Source organism: Lichenostomus cassidix, chromosome 3 (assembly GCF_008360975.1).
Source record: "Lichenostomus cassidix isolate B80296 chromosome 3, HeHo_3.0, whole genome shotgun sequence".
Classification (NCBI taxonomy): Eukaryota; Metazoa; Chordata; class Aves; order Passeriformes; family Meliphagidae; genus Lichenostomus; species Lichenostomus cassidix.
The window spans coordinates 107,553,800-107,573,525 of NC_139483.1; the positions used below are offsets into that span (position 1 = coordinate 107,553,800).

Genomic DNA, 19,726 nt, shown 5'->3' on the forward strand with positions numbered 1-19,726 from the left:
GTCTGTAGCGAAGTACAGATAAACTCAGAGTGGCTGTAGGGAGGATTGGTCCCTGTTTGGTTTGTGTCCGTGTACTGGGAGTGCTTTGTTACACCTCTGATGGATCCATGTGTCTTGTGGTGAGACCTGAGCAGGAGCTGGGCTTTCCAAGAGCTCTGGACAGGGAATGGTCTCTGTATGGCCACACACAGCTTAGCCATGTTCAGTGTGTTCCCTGACTTGCCATCTGTTTTAAAGCATGCTGGACACCTGAGCTCGAGGCAGAAATTGCAAACTTGGGCAGAGCATGTTTGTATCAGGAACCAAATGTATATTGCTAAAGATAGTTTAGTTTCTTAACATCATTATAATTTCCATTGAATTCTATGACTTTGTTTTTTTTTTAAGGATCATAGTTTCAGGTTCTTTTAAATACTGTTTGCTGGAAGAATTCTGATGAAATAACAGAAATGAACTCATTTTTCTTGCCTTAACTTTGTGTGGCCTTTTTTATTAACAAAGGCTGATACCAAATGCCAATTTCTTATTTAAAAAAGCCCAGCAAATTCAAACATACACTTGGTGGAAGACACATTATCACACATAAGTTAAGTTTTTCTTTCCACTTCTCGAGATGATATCACACATACCTGCTATAGCAGTTAGCCTGGAGAAAGTTATAGGTATTTGCTGAATGCTCTGTGGGGTTGTTTAGTTGTTTTTTTTTTTAAACTCACAATCCTCTGACCACTGCTATTTTTTCAACTTAGATAAGATGGAATGCATATTTTTGATAATATATTTTTTTCTGAGCTATGAAAGTGTTCTTCTGCACATAACATGTAGCCATGCCAGCATTCTTAAAGGATCCAGCTGAACTTAAAGAATTGGAGGGCATGTAATGCACTTTGGGCATTCTGATGAATTTACCAACTGCATGTTTTTATCAGCCTAAACATTGCTTAATTATTGCAAATCTGGGAGGAGAAACTGATGCAGATAAAAGGACCCCTTTTATGTATTTATGTCATCAAAGTGGGAACGATACATTCCTACATTTTTATGTTCATCTGCACTTTGTGACTTTTGAGGATGCTGCTGTTTAACAGAGGTTGTGTAAAGTTATTTTAGATTTTCTAGTTCCAAGGTAAGCTAACACCAAATGTGCTGTATTTTTTCCCCTCTTTTCATCTCATAGGTAGTTGATAAATGTTGTTGCTAATTGATGGAATTACAGCATTAGGATAAATCAGAGCATCTTTTAAATATGTGAAAGGTGTATTTCTTATTGCATTACTTTCATTGCAGGTATATACAGGTATTTGCATTAATAGGCCTTTCTTGGGGACTGGTGGATTATTGCAAGTCTTGCAGATTAAAATAATGATTTTTGTGTATATTTGAATTGGCTAGGCCATCTTTCAGTTGGCTGTTGGGACAGTAATATTTTTTTGTCTGTTCTGCTTTCTTAAATTTTCTTAAATCAAACTTTTTTTGCCTAGTAGGAGCCTGAATGGACTCTATTCTGTTTTTTTTCCTTACAAAAATTTCTGTGCTTTAGAAAGCTTGATAAGTAAAGGTATATTCTTTTTTTGACCTTGTTGGTACAAATTAGGGTATTTAATAACCCTGAATACTACTTGTTAAATTTGTGAGACCTTTGCAAAGTAATCATTATTGCTCAGGATATAGGGTATAGGGTGGGATGAATCATTGTTGGGGAGGGACCCCAAAACCAAAAACCCCACAGATTTTACAGCATACGTAAATGGGATCACAGGGAAGTTGAGGTTGGGAAGAATCTCCAGTGATCATCTGGCCCAGCCAGCTTTATCAAAACAGGGTCAGCTAGAGCAACTTTCTCAGAACTGTGTCCAGTTGTGTTTTTTAATATCTCCAGGGGTGTACACTGCATCCTTAGCAACCTTTTAGAGAAGTTGACCACCCTCAAAGTAAAAAGTTTTTTTTCCCTTATGTTTAAATGAAATTTCCTGTATATCAGTCCATACCCATAATGTCACCAGCTGGCTCTAGCTGGGCTTTGGCTTTCCTAACCCTGTTTATTGAGCAGTGTCTCTCTGTTCCCCCTGGGTTGCCTTTCATGATTTCCACTTCTCCTATGCTTTGGACAGCCTGGTCAAGTGGAAGGTGCCCATGGCAGGAGGGTTGGCATGAAGTGATCTTTAAGGTCTCTTCCAACCCAAACTATTCTATGATTCTATGCTTCCTTCCTTTCTTTGCATTAATTTAGGAGCTCCTTGCTCATCCAAATAGGTCTTCTGCCTTTGCTTGATTAGCTGCTGGTTGAGTTGAGCCATTCTTGACCTTGGAGGAGGAGGAGGTCTCCTGGGCACTTCATCTTTCCAGGTCTGTACCCCTTGGATACTGCTGTAGCCTTGTGTTCTTGAAAAAAAGTTTGTGGTCATTGTCCTCTCATTCTGGTTTTTGTCCCTGGTATACTTTTAGTGTTTCAGTTATAATTGGCAAGGTTTAAGCTTTCTCTGACTTTTTTTTTTTTTCAATCATGAATAAGTTTTGTCTTGTTAAATTCATATTGTAAAACTAATGCTGTTTCCCAAGCCTTGGGGATATCCTGCCTGTGTAATTACAGGTTTATACTGCAGCTATGCAGACGTGATTATTACCAATAGTCCAAATAATTGCATTGCTTGGCTGGTTTGTGGTCAGGCACTGTCTCGTACCTTGGTGTGGAACAGTTAAAATAAAGAATGAAGCAGAAAATTGTTGAAATGCTTGTAAGCAATGCTCCTGATGGGCAGTTTTGTTTCCTATACTTGTGCAGGTATGATGAGATTTACTTGACAATAAATCCTGCAAGGCAAAAACTCCTGGATTTTGTCTTCATTACTGGAAAGATGATGATGTGAAGGGAGCATTTTACAGTTACATTTATAATTTGGAAGCAGTTCTTTCCCACCCCTTCTAGAAATACTGATTCAGGTGAACAGAGGTAAACACAGGGCAGCATATGTTGCATTTGAAGTTAGTTCTGATTAAGAAGCTACTTGGGAATAGAGCTGGTGATTAGATGAACATTAACATTTTTTATTGCCTTATATTGTTTAAGGCTTTTTCTTATTTTCACGAAGTGACCCAGTTTTTTCACCTGTACTTCTGACAGAACTTGACTTCATGGGCTTAGAACTGGCTGTTGTTACTATGCTGTCTTCTCTTCCTCCCCAGCTGTGACTCTGTGTAATGATCTATCACCAACACATGCCTGGAAAGCTTTAGCTTTTGAGTTTTCGTTTAGTTAGAAACTTGATGAATATAGGGAATTTATGGTAGTTGGAAGTAGGATTAATGCCAGTTTAGGAAAGCTGTTGACTGTTAGTATGCAATATCAAATTTTTTCATTTATATTTTTAATTTATAAATAATGTTTGAGTGACATTTAAATCTAGGTAATCGCTATGACAGGGTGAATGGTGCTTTGGAAGAGAATATCTATTTCCATGTAAATCATATGTTTAAATCCCAGTTGGTATTGTGCTTATTGGCTAAGCAGGTAGTCACATCTCACTGTGGCCAGGAGAGAAATAGCATTCCCAGTGTGGGAGAGTTAGTGATAAAAGCAAAGTTAAAATGCCTTTCTAAAACAAGTAAGGATTATGTAATAATTGATTGGAGAGGTGGTGTTCAAAGAGAGAAGGAAAGGAAATGAATCTGTACAAATACAAGCCCAAAATCTTGGGATTTTTATGCACTGTTGTTTGGACCACAGAAATGGAGAGAAACTTTTGGAGCAAAAATAAGAAGCATTTATATGCTTATCTTTATTTTTTGTTCCCCTGTTTATTTAATTTTCAAGTTTCTTTCCTTGTATTTAGTTTCTTCATGGTAAGTGATAAACATCCATGGATGCTGTTGCTGTAGGTCTCATGATCATGGTGAGATGGACACCAGTGCAACTGAGTAGTGCCCAGTGTCCTGGTTATGTTGCTGTAAGGATATTGGGATAGCTATTCAAAGCATATTGGGTGTTTTTCCACTACTTTGCTCAGTTTAGTGCCGAAACAAATGGTAGAAATCTATATGAGAAAAGTCTCTGATGACTCGGATTATCCATTCAAACTTCCTTGGAGGTACAGGATGGTGGGGAGAATACCTGAATCCAAAACATTGCCAGAAAATGTGGCACTATATGGAAAATCAACCTGAAAACCACTTTGTCATAAGGAAAAACAATGGGGTTTAAGAAAGAGAAGAGTAAAGGTCAGGTAGTCACTGCACAGCTGCCATAACTTAGAGTCAGCTTAATTCTGGAATAGTTTCAGTCCCGTGGAAAACAGTCCTTTATTCTTTTTCAAGCATTTGCTTTTTGTAGTGACTCCTGTAGCTGTAGCCCTACCAAAAGCAACAGAAAGACCTTTATTTATGAACTTCTGTAAGATGTTTCATGTTTATACCTCACATTGTTACAGAGTTTACCCTTGGTAAGGGAATTCAGTGTTTCTAAAGAGGATTTGAGGAGGGGAAACTGAGATGGAAAATGATTTCATAGATAATCAGGAAGGGAAGACAGCAGCTAATAAACTAAATGTCATGGTCTTGTGAAAATAAATGTAGTAACAAGTAGCCATCTTTTAATCTTCATTTTTGTGGTGTTATACTAGTCAGTGTTTTAAAAGTAATGTGAAAATCTCAGTTACACATGAATATTTAACTGATATGTGAGCTCTAAAACTTTGGTTTGTGATTTGTCTCCAAAAATGGTACTTTGAAAGAAAGTATTCTGAAGTGGCAGATCACAAGTATGAGTTGAAGCTTAAAATGTTTTTCTTTGCCCTTAGTGGTGTTTTCTCATCAGCTTTATATATATCATTAGTTGTTTTTGCTAGGGTTAATTCAATTTAACTTCGGGAGAGAACAGTTCTCTCAGAAATAACAGCCACTTTCTCAGGGCTTGATTTTTTTCCTTATTTTAAAAGTAATTTTAAGATTCTATGACATGTTGATGCCACGTGAGAGCAGAGACTACTGTTTTGCAGGTTCATGTGAGCACAAGGGGGAGGCTAAACGAGGTCAATCACATCAACACAAGCTCCTGCTGTAGTTGGCATAACCTGCTCCACGAGTACGGAGAGTAAGGAGAAAAATTTAGGTTAGACTAAATGTAAATTAGGTTTTATGTTTCAGTTTCCCACTTTTAAGCCCTGTATTGATGCAGTGGAGCACTAACCTATCCTTTATTAACAGTTTTTCTGATATATGGAAGGATTCTTGTATTTAATATGAAGAAGTCAGTTTAAAGTATTTTTCCAGAACTAGAGTGCAAATACTGTGAGCTGTTGGCATTGGAATAAATTCCTTGTTTGATTCTGTAGCAGCTTTCAGACCTGTGGAGTGTCACGCTCTCGATGCAAGGCTCCTTCAGCCCACCTTTATCTCGCTCATCGCTGCCAGGTGGGTATCAACATCTGGGGCATTTGCAGGCTGCAGCAGTGCTGTCACTTCTCTTGTTTGCTCCCAGGCTGGGGCACAGCATTGTGCACTGAAGGAAAGGTATCACTTTGGCACCTTTTCCAGCCATTGGTGTCACAGCACAGTCCTTTCCTGGGGGTCAGGCACACATGACTTCAGGGAGTGGTGTCCTAACCCAGCTGTTGTGAGGTGCTGGCACATGTTTTATAGACTTCACAGCATGGCTGGGGTTGGAAGGGAACCTGGAGATCATTAAGTCCAACCTGCTGCTAAAAAGGGTTCACCTCGATCAGATTGCACAGGATCATTTCCAGGCAAGTTTTGAATATCTCCAGAGGAGATTCCACAGCCTCTCTGTGCAGTCTATTCCAGTGCTCTGTCACCTGCAAAGATATTTTTCCTCATATTCACGTGGAACTTCCTGTGTTTCACTTTGTGCTGTTGCCCCTTTTCCTATTGCTGGGCAACACTGAGAAGAGTGTGGCCCCATCCTCTTGACACCTGCCCTTCAAGGAGTACTTCTTCTTTCTATCCATCTGAATGGGAAAGAAGCTCATATCTGTAAGGATCCTACATTTGGAATTTTGAATGTGCAGATGCACCAGTAATCCTCAAAGGTCACTTTCTGGGATCTGCTGGCTTTTGTTTTTTAACATTACAGCATGCTTGAAACTTGAGCAATGCCTTTGACTCAAATTCATAAGACCCTCATCACAGTTGAGTTTATTTAATAAATAGAAGATTCAATAGTGTGTTGCAAGTAGAGAGTTTGTAAGTATTTTAACAAATCGGGTTACAGTACAAAAGGTTTTTTGATGCTGCTTCATGAGGATTTTTTACTTTTGTGTCAACTTTCAAAACAACTTAAAACAATTTTTCTTCTCTGTATAGCATGCTAGATTCTTTAAATGCTCAGTAAAGCATTTAGCTGAAGTAATAAATACAAAATTAAAATTATGTTTGAGAAGGAAAGGCTCTGGTTTTGTGCTCTGATTTAAACAATTTGGTCATGCAGCAGTTCAAAACTCAATGTTTTTAGGACATTTGAGAACCTTAGCCAGTTTCCTTGCAGTGCTTTATTTGGGTAGCAGATCAGTGTAAACTGGGAGACCTAAAGATTTCTTGGGACAATACGAGCTTCAAATCTGAACTGCAGATTTTACCTGCATTATTGAAAGTATATATTGCACAAAGTTAGAAAATGTATGTAAGCAGGTATAAAACTTGGCTTTAGCACTTTCATAATTTGTTTTAAAAAGATGATAAATACAAGGGAAAGACTAAATTACAAGACAAAACATAATGATAAATGATCTTAAGTACACTAAACTAAATCAAACACTGACTTACTCCTGTTCAGAAATACCCCTAAATACCATAAAACAGTAGTGACCAATTACACAAGAATGGGAAAATTTACTGACTAGCTTATACCTTGTGAGAAAAAATTATACGTTAATTAGAGGTTTTAATCCTACCTTAAAAGGTAGGATTAGAAATTTAAAGCTTTATTCCCGAGGCATCTACACTAAGACTGTTCAACTTTGTACTGAGATCAGACCAAAGCTTCATTTAAACTGCTGTTATTTCTGGTACTGGCCAACAGTGGATCTCCAGGAAGGAATACAAGAAAAGGGAAAAAATGTAGGGATACTTCCACAGGATGCTTTCCTAACCTCTAGCTATGTGTAGTTCAGACTTCCTGAGCTAGAACTGTCTTTGTTTTTAGTAGCTGCCAGTGAATGTTTCTTCAGTGAGTTTACCCAGCTGCTGCTTGAACCTATTTAAAATTTGAGGAGTAGCTTGCAGCAAGCCCTTTAATTCTTTAGGTCTCCTCTTCCTGCTTATACAGCATGGCTTGTAACGGTGATAAAAATCCTATAATCTTTGGATAAGGGGAATGGTTGGAAAAGCTAATGGTTTTATCTGTTTCTGTAAAATAGTCTAGTAACAGCGGTTGGTTTATTTGGTGTGTGATAAATAAAGCAACTAGAAATTGAGTGGGAGCAAAAAAAAAAAAAAAAGGTATTTTTCTGTGTCTTGTATCATTGCATCAGTGGCTGATGAGTTCTAGAATCCCAGTCAAATTATGTCACTTTTCCATGAGTGTAATATCCTGGTGCTGACTCTTAGTGTGTTAATGCTGGGGAGTGTTTTCTGACCCAGGACTGACTCATGTCCACCTGCTTTGAGTAGAGTAAGTGAAAAACTTCCTATGTTTGTTAACATAAATATGTCTTCATTTCTCCTTTTTTTTTTACAATGAAAAGTTTGTCAAGCTCACATTGAGTAGGCTAAATCCAGAGGAATATACTCTGGCAATCATGGATGAAAGTGTTCTGAGAGCTACTCAGTCTTTTTAGACCATGTGATGAAACTACAATATGACTCTCACAGTGGGTCTGTGGCTCATCTTATAGATATTTTAAATTATACAAATCACATCAGCACTTGACTCGTGTTTTCAAAAATTGGAGGATGCTGGCAGTAAGCCAAGAAAAAGAACTTAATACTTTACACTGAGGATATGCTCTCCTTACTTTCTTATTGTATAAATTCCCTTAAAATACCTGTAATGCTCTAAAGCTCAGTGTTTATTTTCAAAATGCAATTAGCATTAAAAAACTTGTCTTTTTAACCTGTTATTTAAACCCCATGTGCACACAGAAAGGTACAGCTGTAACCACAAAGTAAAATCCTTGACCAATGCCTTGTAAAGTTGGTCAGTGCCCATCTACTTCCCCAAATGAAATTCAAGATGCTGTCTTATCACTGATGGGATTTATGGAACTTGGCTGAATTTTGAGCAAGTTAAATTAATGCTTATCACTTATGTGGCACAGAATTCCAGTTACTTTAACTTGAAGACAGTGAAATGAAGCAATTTTCTAATTGACTGGGTTAAATCTTTAGTATATGCAAAGAGGAGAGGCTTTTGGGTACAAGTTGTTTGTTGGTTTTTTTCCTCAGCAGAACTTTCCAATTTTTATTTTTAAGGAAGTGAAATAGTTTTACAAACTTCATCCAGTCACCTGGTCTAGTGGAAGGTGTCTCTACCCTTGGCAGGACATTGGAACTGGATGATTAGTAAGGTTGCTTCCAACCCAAACCATTCTGTGCTTCTATATAAGCTCTAATCATCATTTCTAAAATTCAAGAAAGTAATTTAATTCCTTTATCACCTGCTCTATTGGATGACACTTGTTTTTAAGTGAAATAATAGAATTTTCCTTTTCAGCAGAGTATTTAGTATGGAGGCCAGAAAAACCTAGAAGAAAACAGAATTTGAAGTGGTTTGTCATTCAGTTGGAATGGCTACATAAAATACACAATGGAAGAGCAGCAAACTGCCAAATGTGTGAGTGTCAGACCTTTAGACTGCTATGAGCAATGGGTTTCTAGGTTTTTTAGCTTTATAAGTTCTTTTTCCTTCCCTCTTAGACAGCAGACATGGAGATTAAAACAGAAAGGAATAAATTGCTCTTGGGGAGTCTCCATTAATGAATTTGGAAATAAGACTAGTTCTGAGACTCAGTATTTCTTTGCTTTCTTTTAAATAGTAGTAGATCCTTTAAAAAACCCATAAAAAATCTTCAGAAGTAATAAATGACCTTTTATTTTTACATGCAGCTGCATTAAACCAAGTGATAGGTGATAATTTCTTGTCTCTAAAGATACCAAAATTATTTATGATTTATGCATGCAGTAGTTGTTTGCCTTGCGATTAACATGTGTGTTTATTGGTTTTATTTTGAAAAAATAAATCATAAATGTGTTTTTGTGAACTATGTTAAAAGAATATCAGTTTTGCAAAATGAAGCATAAAAATATGAAATAATACAGTAAAGGTTGTCTCTCTGACTGTGATTTATATCCTTGAGCAGTGAAGAATGAGCTGGCACCAATTACTGCTTCTGTTTTGTGGGGATGATGCCCTGGGAAGCTGGAGCAGTTCCTTAGCACTGATAATTCCATCTCACTGGGTGACTTATGCAGACATCAGGCCTTTGCTAAGGCCATTTATGGGATCAGTCACACTGTTGATAAGCTCGATGTGTGGCTTTCCTCTCTCAAAGGATTTTGTGAATTATCTTCAAGCCGTCAGTTACTGGAATCATGTTTCATGTAGTCCTGCCAAATCTGGCACGTTAAATTAAAGTGTTGTGCCAAACAGTGAAATCCACTTGTTCTTATTATCTCATAGCATGCAAACAGTGAGGATTTATTCTGGTTCTCCAGACTGAACTTTTGCCAGAAACAGCTACCAAGAATAACGACGGGAATAAGATTTTTTTTTTTTAAGAAACAATGCTGCCCTTCTTGTATCTGACTTGTCATCTCTCCCACTTTCCAACTTCAGAAAACGACCTTTCATTGGTAGTATTTAATACCTTGTATTTAATACTTAAATACTTGTGCAGAGAGCTCTGCCACTGACCATTTTACTCGTTCAGTCCCAGTGCTGGTGGCACTGGTTTTCCAAGTTCCTATTCCAGTTTTGGTAGTGCTTGGTTTGTTTTCTGTGGTCAGTGTCCATTGACAAGAAATCACCATCCATGGCTGTAGCAAATTGTTCTCAAGCAGCAGAGTTCTTCCATTGCAAAGACAGACTGGTTTGGCAAAGCCTACCCCAAATTCTCTGCTAACTGGAATCCATAACCCTGATTCTCTCTGATGGGGAAAAAACATAAAAGAAATAATGGTTGCTACATCTTTACCACATCACTGATTAAGATGCTCTATTTTATCAGGTGAAGACCACAAATGAAGATGCAGAATTGATATTTATGTAAACTAGGGGCCTTCAGTCCTTCCATACATGAGAGAGCCTTGTGGGGATTTGTTGTCTTGTTGTAAATGGTCAGTGTTCCTAATATTTGAATCAAAATTCCTATTTGTGATCTTCAATTCTTATCACACACTCTCTAGAAATGTTTATATTATGCAGTCATTCTGTAGAGGAGTTGCTACAAAACTTTAAGCTTGATTGAATTTTCTAACCAGACATAGTTTATTTGAAAAAATCTGAATAAAAGATCCTTTCTTGCAATGCTTCTCTTTGAAGGCTGTGTAAAATTTGTTTTGCTTACTTCGAAGGCTTTATTTAGCATAGCTTGATTATGTTTTTCCATTCTTTTTGTACTGGCTGTTAGAGACCATTATATTTTATACATATCAACATGTTGGTATTTAAAGGCTTATTCAGAATTTCCATTCTTGGATCATTATCTGGAAAACCATTGCTACATTTCAGTTATTTACATTTTCCTATTCCTTAAAATTTGGCATTCAATAAAGTCTTAACTAACCTGTAAATAGTCTCCATCAGGATATTTGGAAACCACCCTGTAAGCACTTTCAAGCTTTCTGTTCATGCTGGTAGTCTGAGATAATCAAAAGTGCTACTTTTATTTTTATAGTACTGTTGCCTGTTTCTAGGCTGGAGTTTAAGTGGATAATAGTACACCACAGGTTGTTAGTTTTTCCCCTTAAGATGCTGAACACCAAGCGAATGCTGGTCAATAGCTGAGGGAAAGACCCATTTGATTCAGTTGCATGTGGTGAATTTTAAGACAGAGACAGTATCCTAAAGTAAGAGATTTTTCTTTCCTGAAAGGTTTCCTTCTTAAGGTGTGAAATGAGTCTTGCTGATGAATTGTGTGGTAATTGTTTTTTAATGTATAGCCCCCTCCGTGACAGAAACATTATACTCCATGACAGAGAGTATTATATAGGAACTGGAAATTCTGTGGCATGTTTAGGGAGACTGGAGATTGTTTTGATTAAGTATTTGATTAATGTCACAATTAAGTGATCTCAAATAATAGGTTTTTATTTTCAGCAAATTTACCATAACGTGAGGATGGATATGAATACCTGCTCAAAGAGAAAATGAGTACCTAATAGTGTTGATTGTTGATTTTTTTTGAAACCAATTAAATGAATCAGCATTGGCAGACTAGAGAAAATGACAAGTGGAAAATTAATTATGGCAAGTTTGCTTCTGTAAAACATTAGACATGAAATACTGCCCATTTTTAATATATTGATGCACTTTCAGGGCTGAAAGCTAAATATTCATAGTATTTTTTTAAATGTGGAGATCTTTTGTGACACCTGCACTTGTAGTGATTTTGTTGATGGCATTGTCCTATTAAGGTAAATAGAGATTTTTATATTGTAGCTTAATTTTTTTTAACACTTACAGGCATAGAGACAATGCTGACAAAAACAGGGGTATCTTTACACACTTTCTGAGGGGCTTGGCCAATCCAGAAAACCATATGTAAGCTAGTAGTAGAACTGTATTTTTGGTGTATTTGAATGTGTACTGCAGGTAATGCAAGGCAATTCTGTGTATTAAAAAACCAATTCTAAACTAGAAACATATTTTTATGGGCTTAAAATATAAATAAAATTAGCCGTTTGCATATAGTTAGTGTAATATTGTTATAGGAAATGTATATAGCTGGAGAAGAAAATAAATATAGTCCTAACTTTCAAATTGCAAGTCTAAACAAAGAAAAAGAAGTCGTCTGCGTATGTGTAGTTAAAGTATTAGTAAACTCCAACTTTGGTGTATTTTGTAGTACACTTATAGTACCATATTTTGGAAACAAACAGTATCCAATATATATAATATGGATGTATTTTGTTTCATAGCACCATGTAAATCTGCAAAAGAATTTGAGTACTTAATTTTTGCATGAAAAAATAGCTGAAGAATATGATTATATATTCTACCAGGCATGTATATTGTATGTTAGAATTAGAGCTTGCTAAAGACTTCTTGTTTTAATCACAGTATGCATGAGATAATTTAATCTCTAGTATCTTCATGCTACCCTTCAATTTTACTTGTTTGCTCCTGTCACATAGAGTTTTGCATTTTCAGTAATAAGTAGATTTTAACAACATTGGAGAAATAAAGATTGCTATACAGTATTGGCCATTAAGTTCTTGGAATTTTTTTAAAATTAAGGAGGATAAAGTGTGATTAAAACTGTGAAGTTGTGGTTCTCCAAGAACCTTATTTCTACATAATGAAAGAAATGTAGGTAGAGAAACAGAAGTATCTTGTGAAACAGAGAAATGTTCCAAGATGTGCAGCCCAAAAGAGAAGATGTCATTTGAAGTGCTAAAAAGCAGCAAAAAGGTGAGGAGCATGGATATTTATAAGCACAGTTCTTAGGGAATTTAAAGTTATTTTATTGTCCTAGCTGTAATACCTACAGGCCACTGCTGAAGGTAATTAGGTAACAAGATGTGATTACTTCTTGATATTAACAAATCTACTTCTTTTCCAACTATTCTTATCTATCAGTCTGTCATTTTTTCTGTGTGTTTCCTGTTATGGTTTATCCTAAGCCTCTGTTTGCCTTTGTGTTTGTTGGAGCTTGCTGCTGGAGCCTCTCAGCCCACAAGGCCAAGTGTATCCTGGGCTGCTCCAAAAGCAGTGTGGGCAGGAGGGGAAGGAGGAGATTCTGCCCCTCCACTCCACCTGGAGGTCTGTGTCCAACTCTGGGCTCCTCAGCACAGACATGGAGCTGTTGGAGAAGGTCCAGAGGAGGCCACCAAGATGCCCAAGGGGCTGGAGCACCTCTCCTTTGAAGACAGGCAGAGAGAGTTGAGTATGTTCAGCCTGGAGAAGAGAAGGCTCCAGAGAAACCTTATTTTGTATGTAAGGGGGCTAATAAGAAAGGTGAGAACAGACTTTAGTAGAGCTGGTTGTGATAGTACAAGGGGTAATGGTTTTAAACTAAAAAAGAGTTGATTTAGATTGGACATAAGGAAGGAGATTATTCTGGTAAAGACAGCAAGGCCCTGGCACAGGTTGTTCGGAGAATTTCTGGATTCCCCATCCCTGGAAGTGTTGGGGCTTGGAGCAACCTGGTTTAGTGAAAGGTGTCCTGTGGCAGTGGGACTGGAAAGAGATGACCTTTAAAATCCCTTCCATTTCAAACCATTCTGTGATTCCACAATTGAAAGCTCCATTCCAACCCCAACCATTCTGATTTTATGATTCCTTTAAGTCCTTATGTTGTTACTGTAATCGAAAAAAATCATACTTGAAAATGTTTTAGGTCTTTCACAGAACAGATTTTCAACTTTGTGTATTCTACGTATGGTACCTTAACCTAAGTAGCATTATTTCAATATACTTTGAGGTTGATCTGCCTGACATATAGTTAGAATGCATATAACAACTGTAGATTTTCGTTTCACTTGTAATTAAATTTCATTATAACATTCCAATACTTTCAGTGAAGATTTCATTAAAAAGTGAGAAATGGTTTATGTCACTCTCATGTTAATGTCACTTTCATGAATGACTTTTTCTACTCATATTTCAGGTTCTTGGATGTTATCAATTAGGATTTTTTAATAAAACACATTTATAAACTTCCATTTGCTTAAATTGTTAGACTGTTTTTCTTAATATTTTTATTTTTTTGCTATACAGCCTGTGTGTGGTCAGAAAGTTTTTCAGTTGTTCTAGGAAATACTTTACATGCTTCTAAACTCCCCTGTTCTTGGGTGATTGTTGAGTGGCCAGATACTGTCACCCTGAGCCGTGCTGCTCATTTATACATAGACATAGTGATTGAAATCTCTTCCTGTTGTTAAGTGATCTCATTATATTGACATTTTTCTGGTTTACAGAGGTTTAGTTTTTAGGTTTATGAAGTTTCTGACTGTATGTTCTTGTCATGCTAAATTTGCTAAAGTACAGAAAAATTAAGTTGTATGGTTGGCAATATGTTTTCTATTCATTATTTTGCAGTGTCTTTTTATCAGCCATACGTCCCAAGTAATTAGGAGGGTTCATAAATATGTTACACTGTTATTTAGGACAGTAGTAGATCAGATTGATATGTTAAATACTTTTTTCCCTGCTTGTATATCTGTAGTCTGAAAACCAAGCTGAAAAGACCAGGGTTTATCTGCATACTCTGTTCCCTGCTAGGATGGATGTGGAGGGTCTGGGGCACCTCGGTTGGTATTTGAATTACCCAGTTTTCACTGGAGGACAGATATATTGGCTTTTGTAAACACTTCCCAGTCTGTGGTAGGATCTTCTTTATGGTATGTGATGATGGGCTTTCAGTTTAGCAAATGCTGGGATATTTTTATATATAAACCTCCTTGGTTAAGCAAGGAACATCCTTTTCTACTAGTTTTGAGCCCCAGAATAAAGTTTGAAAAGAAAGCAAAGTAAATGGTCTAGATAATATCATGATTTTCACGGAGCATTCTGTCCTACAGCTTTGGTTATTTAATACTGTTACTTATGTAGTCATTTTAAATAGTTAACTAGTAAAAGTTGTCCAGAACAGGTGATAAAACCAAAGAGGAAGTATCTGAGTAAGTATGCCATTCATGGGAAGTGTAACTCTTCATGGGTAGGAGATTGCAATTTCTCAGTCTTGCTGAATAATCTGTACTTAGTCTTCCAACATAATTTTTAAAAAAAATTATTTTCGTGAATAGACAGTTTGAAGCTAAGGGTATTGTGTAGGAGTTGTCATGGAAATTGTGAGGTGAGAATGGACTATGTAAGGAAGTGAAAAAAATGAAGTACTGAAGAAAGAATAAGACAGCAGGAAGATGTTGAGCAGGAGGAAATGAGTAGCAAGTTTTTGCAGGAGCATAGTTACAGTGTGAGAGTCAATTAAAGAAAATTTTGATGTGAAGATGAGTGTTAGTCACTAGGAAATCTTTTGCTGAAAAGTTGCAATACCTCTGATGCTTGGAAGGGATAGAAGAGTACAATGGTTTCATCAGCACTTGTAAAACTTGGATGAAGAGAACCAGCCAGAAAAATATAAGGAGTTTTGGTGGGAAATGAACTTCATATGGTTTGCTAGTAGGGATAAAGACAGATGGATTTTGGAATATACAAGTTGTTGCTATGCTCTATTAGAAATGAAGGTAGAGCATTTCAAATTGCAGCTGGCTTTATAGTTGATGTTTATTTACAATGGCAAGACACCCGAATGTGCAAGTAAGAAGGTTTCCATTAATGGCTTTCATAAAGAATGCTTGAGGCAGAAAAAGGGAAATGTCAATGTATCTGAGCTTATGGATTTCATTAATGGAAAATTAAGCACAGTATTAAATAGAATTTAATCAGCCTGAACTGAGATTTGGACACTGAAATCCACCTGAGACTCAGACAGCAACAAGTCCTATAAGCTTTTGAAGACTACCTGGTCTTGTATGTAAGTTACATAGTTTATCATGCCCTGTGGAAATTTAGGCTGAATGATGATCAGAGATCCCTTCCAACTTAAATTGTGCTATAGTTGTATTTGGTTTGATGGTTTAAAGCATCCTTAGCTTCACTTCCTTAACATATGTTCAAAAATGCCTGTTCTGGGAAGTAGGCATCTGTCTACCATCTGTCTGCTACCTACAAACAGGTTTAGGAAGAAACACTTGATTTCTGCCCCTGCATCCCAGATAAAAGGTAAATGTAGTATGGACTATTTTTGTTAATAATGCCCATTTTTCTCAGAGTGCCCTCACAGAATTCTGAGAGAAGTTGTAGCTGGACTGCAGCCAGCTGGATGGGTCTTGCATCCCAGGGATTTGCCTTGCATCCACAGAATGGGGATTAGGCTCCAGAGGCTGTTAGCAATTGCTCTGTTCCTTCATCCTGTTGAGCTGGACCAAGGTGCCAGCAGGGATGGAAGTCCTCGGTACCAAACTGAGAACCTGATCCTTCATGGCATGTGTGTTTGTGGAGAAATGATGGAATTCTGCAGTTGTGGTACCTATTCATAGAGCTCCTTTTATCCAACTGTGGTTTGAAGTGAATATACTTAGATTTGGCAGGAGGTGGTTTGGAACCAGTTTGTACCCCCCTGCCAGAATGCCCTGCACATCCATGGTGGCATGGGTTGAGAATAGTATTATCTTACTGGTGTGGAATCATTAGAGGAAAGAAAATTATTAGAGGCAAAGATAGAATAGATTTAATGAGCCAGTGTGACAGTGGAGTACAAGAGGCTACTGTGAAGAATAAAGATATTTTTTTTTAGTGGTTTAATTCTCTGTAGAGTAGTGGCTCCTTCTAAGAGCTACTCTGTTGTTGTTAACTTAAATTTCTTTTGAGATGCTACAATTTAAAAATCATTGGGTAGTGTGTTTCATAGTCAAACATACCGTAATTAATGCTTTTAGTCTGATTTATAATAGCCTGTATTTTTCATTTAATTTTAAAAGTTTACCTTGTGCATGGTATCTCTTTTTTCCTTTCCTATTTAAATACATGTTTCATTTAGTGTCTGCAGATCTTACTTCAGTGCTGACTATGTGAAATCTTACTTGCTGTGATTTGAATTGTGGCATCATAAATTAAAGTACTGAGAGGTTACCAATTCTATTTTCCTGCCTGGGCAATGTACTGCCGAGAAAGTAAAACAAATTTAACAAATATAGAAATCTAAAATGCATAGGTTTCTGGGCTGTTAACATAATTTTTGAATGTGAGTATTGAAGTTGAGACCTTCTCTTCAGTATATTGATGTTGGAAAATGAAGAGACTGTGTGGTGACTGAATTTCCATTGACACTTTTTTTTTGCCGTTTCTAGCAGTACTTACTTTAAACATTAAACGTTTCGCCCCTGTTATTTCAACTGTTCCTTGAAAATGGCCATTTCAAATCAATATTAAAGCTACATGTCTCATACTGGCCTGTCACGTGATAATGTCATTTATTTTCACTTTTAAAGTTGCTGATCGCAGTGGAAAATAACTTTAAATACATTTTTAGCTATTTTATTATATCTGTAGGTATTTTTACAGCTTAACTCTCTTGATGTGCAAAAGAAGAAACTGATTTTTCTAGTACTGTTTTATTCTTTGCTTACAAGTGCTGTTTTTTCCTTCGCTATTCATTTAAATAATAATGTTTAGCTCAGAAATGCTACTTCTGGGTTTCATGTATTTGTAGATAAAAAGCATTTAAATGGGGCATCATAACAAAAACCAATTATTTTTGTTTCATAATAAAAATGTAGTTAAAAGAAGGATTATGAATAGAGTCCATATAGTCCAAATTAGAGTCCAAATTTAAAAAAATATGATAGTTACAACTTTTTTTTTTTTGTAGCTTATGGAGGAGAAAAATGTTATTTAATTGACTATTAAAAGATAGTCAATCAACATTAAGATGTAGCTGTTCTTTCCATTATTTAATTGTGAATTTGTATGTTAATTAAATGCCTTAATTTAATAAATTTTAGGGAATTATTAGAAGCATAAAATTGTTGGAAAAAAAAAAGCTCCTTCCTGGACTTACTCTTTGGAAATTCAGTGTTTAAGCAATGTAGGATTTTCAGTGATTTGACTTCATTTAATTTATCTCAGCAAAGTACCCGTGAAATAATTTTTAATAAATCAAATTCAAACATGTGCTGGAACATTTGCCAAGATTATAGCATAGTATGAGCTACTGCTACTTTAGACATAATGCTAAAATTCAGAAAAGAAATTTTATATTATTTTTATTACAGCAGGAAAATATTTTTGTGGAAGATTAGTACTTAAGCAGCCTATTTTTCATTTTCTACAAATGTTGTCATGAGGAAGAGATGTAGACTCACTGGTTCTTCCATCATTCACTCATTCTCACCCTTTCTGCTCACAGAAATCAATGCCACCTTAGGTTATTCTTATAGAATTCCAAGTATTAAATGCTATTGCAATGGATACAGCGTGTCAAAAGCTGTAGATTCTGTTCTGAAAGTATAGTTGCTCTAAGTGCTATTTTATTGGAGATATGAGGCTGAATATCTGAAAGCACTGTTTGTGTGTCAGGCTGGTTTTGTTGTGGATTCGCAGAGGCAGGATCCCTCTGTTATTCCAAATGTAACTGGACAGAAGTCACTGCCTAACACATACTCCCTTGTTGTGGCATCTAAACAGCAACTTAATGTGTGTTCTGTTGCTTAAATGTTACACAAAAAGTGGCATGGTTAACTGAAAATAGAAACAAATTTAGCAAATGAAATTTTACAAAAATTCTATGTGTGCAGTATCAGAAACAGGGGGAACTGATGAAATCATTTTGAAATGTCATTCTTTTTAGGAGCATTTTCCAATCACAGCGTAGTAATGAAAGTCTGTTGAAGTTGAAGTTTGTTAAAGTTACTGAACTTAGTAAATAGTTGTGTAAATTTTTCAAATCAGAAATCAAGGACTGAAGTGACTTCAAGCAGCTGCAGCTGTTTAGGGGAATGTCCTCAGTGCAGCCCAGAAGCAGCACAGGAAGTTTGTATGGAATAGCTGAGGAAGAAGCTCTGTTATTTTAGAGTTAATCATAAAAGAAGGTCCCCTTCGAAATAATTTTATTCTTGTGTTTTAATCAGTTCTTGGTTTTCATTTGAGGGGGGGTGTCTTTTTGTTTTGTTTTGGTTTTTTTTTTTCCTTTTTCCTTTTTTTGGTTGTTTTTTTGTTTTTTGTAGGCTAGAGGTGTAAACAATATGAAATTGATAATATTTTAAAAATAAGCATCTAAAATGGATGAGGAGCCCTACAAAAATCACTGTGCAGGTCTGCATCTTTTAATATTTCTTGGGGTTGTTGATTATACTTTACGTGTTTTAATGTGATATAATTCAAACACTATTTTCCTTCTTATTATAAACTTTTAAATATAGCTTTTGAAATAATTTTTGTTACAAAGCAGAACGTCAGAACAGTGGAACGAAATGATAATTTTTTTGAAATCTGAAGGCAATAAAGCTGCTTTTTGGGCCGTTGATTCCTCCTGTGGGGTTTCTGAGAGGCTGGGTGCTATGAGTAGGCATTTTTAGTCTGGGCACGATGAGCTCAAACAACTTTCACAGTAAAGTGTGCACATTGAGGTATGGGAGGAATAGTTCATTTTCCATTGTGAACTGCCAGGCAAGTCAAATTCCGAAAGAAGAATGTTATTAGTTACGTGTAATTTTAAAGCAGTCTGAAAAGCAGCAGCACATTTACGTGATCTAGATGTGAATATAAATATATGGTTTTAAGCAGGTTTTAAGCAGTGTCCTTTTCTGAACAGAATTAAACCAAGAACCTGTAATCTGCTGTAAGTTCAGCTCAAGGCAGCTCGCTAGAAGTTAAATAACATTAATGTTTTAGTTGGAGCTCGTGTAGAAGAGGTATTATTTTAAACAAAAATGAAGTCTACAGCTATCTGGTTGTGAATGTCTCTCAATTACAGTGGCGTCCGTGGATCTTGGATCTGAATGAAGATTTGGCTAGAAATTCTCCACATCCTTAGTCTGTGTTTTCCTCTGAATA

The 19,726-nt window shown here is 36.4% G+C and overlaps 1 protein-coding gene across 3 annotated transcripts in view; it reads left to right on the forward strand.

Annotated features, from left to right (window-relative positions):
- Window positions 1-19,726, forward strand: part of SUPT3H (SPT3 homolog, SAGA and STAGA complex component) — a 253,319-nt gene that overhangs the window by 66,693 nt on the left and 166,900 nt on the right. The window contains exon 3 of one of the 3 annotated variants that reach the window (XM_085057068.1): window positions 8,663-8,782. The exons of the other annotated variants lie outside the window; for them this stretch is intronic. The gene's annotated coding sequence lies outside the window, so the exon portion shown is untranslated. The remainder of the gene's footprint in view (window positions 1-8,662; window positions 8,783-19,726) is intronic. 3 annotated transcript variants of the gene reach the window in all.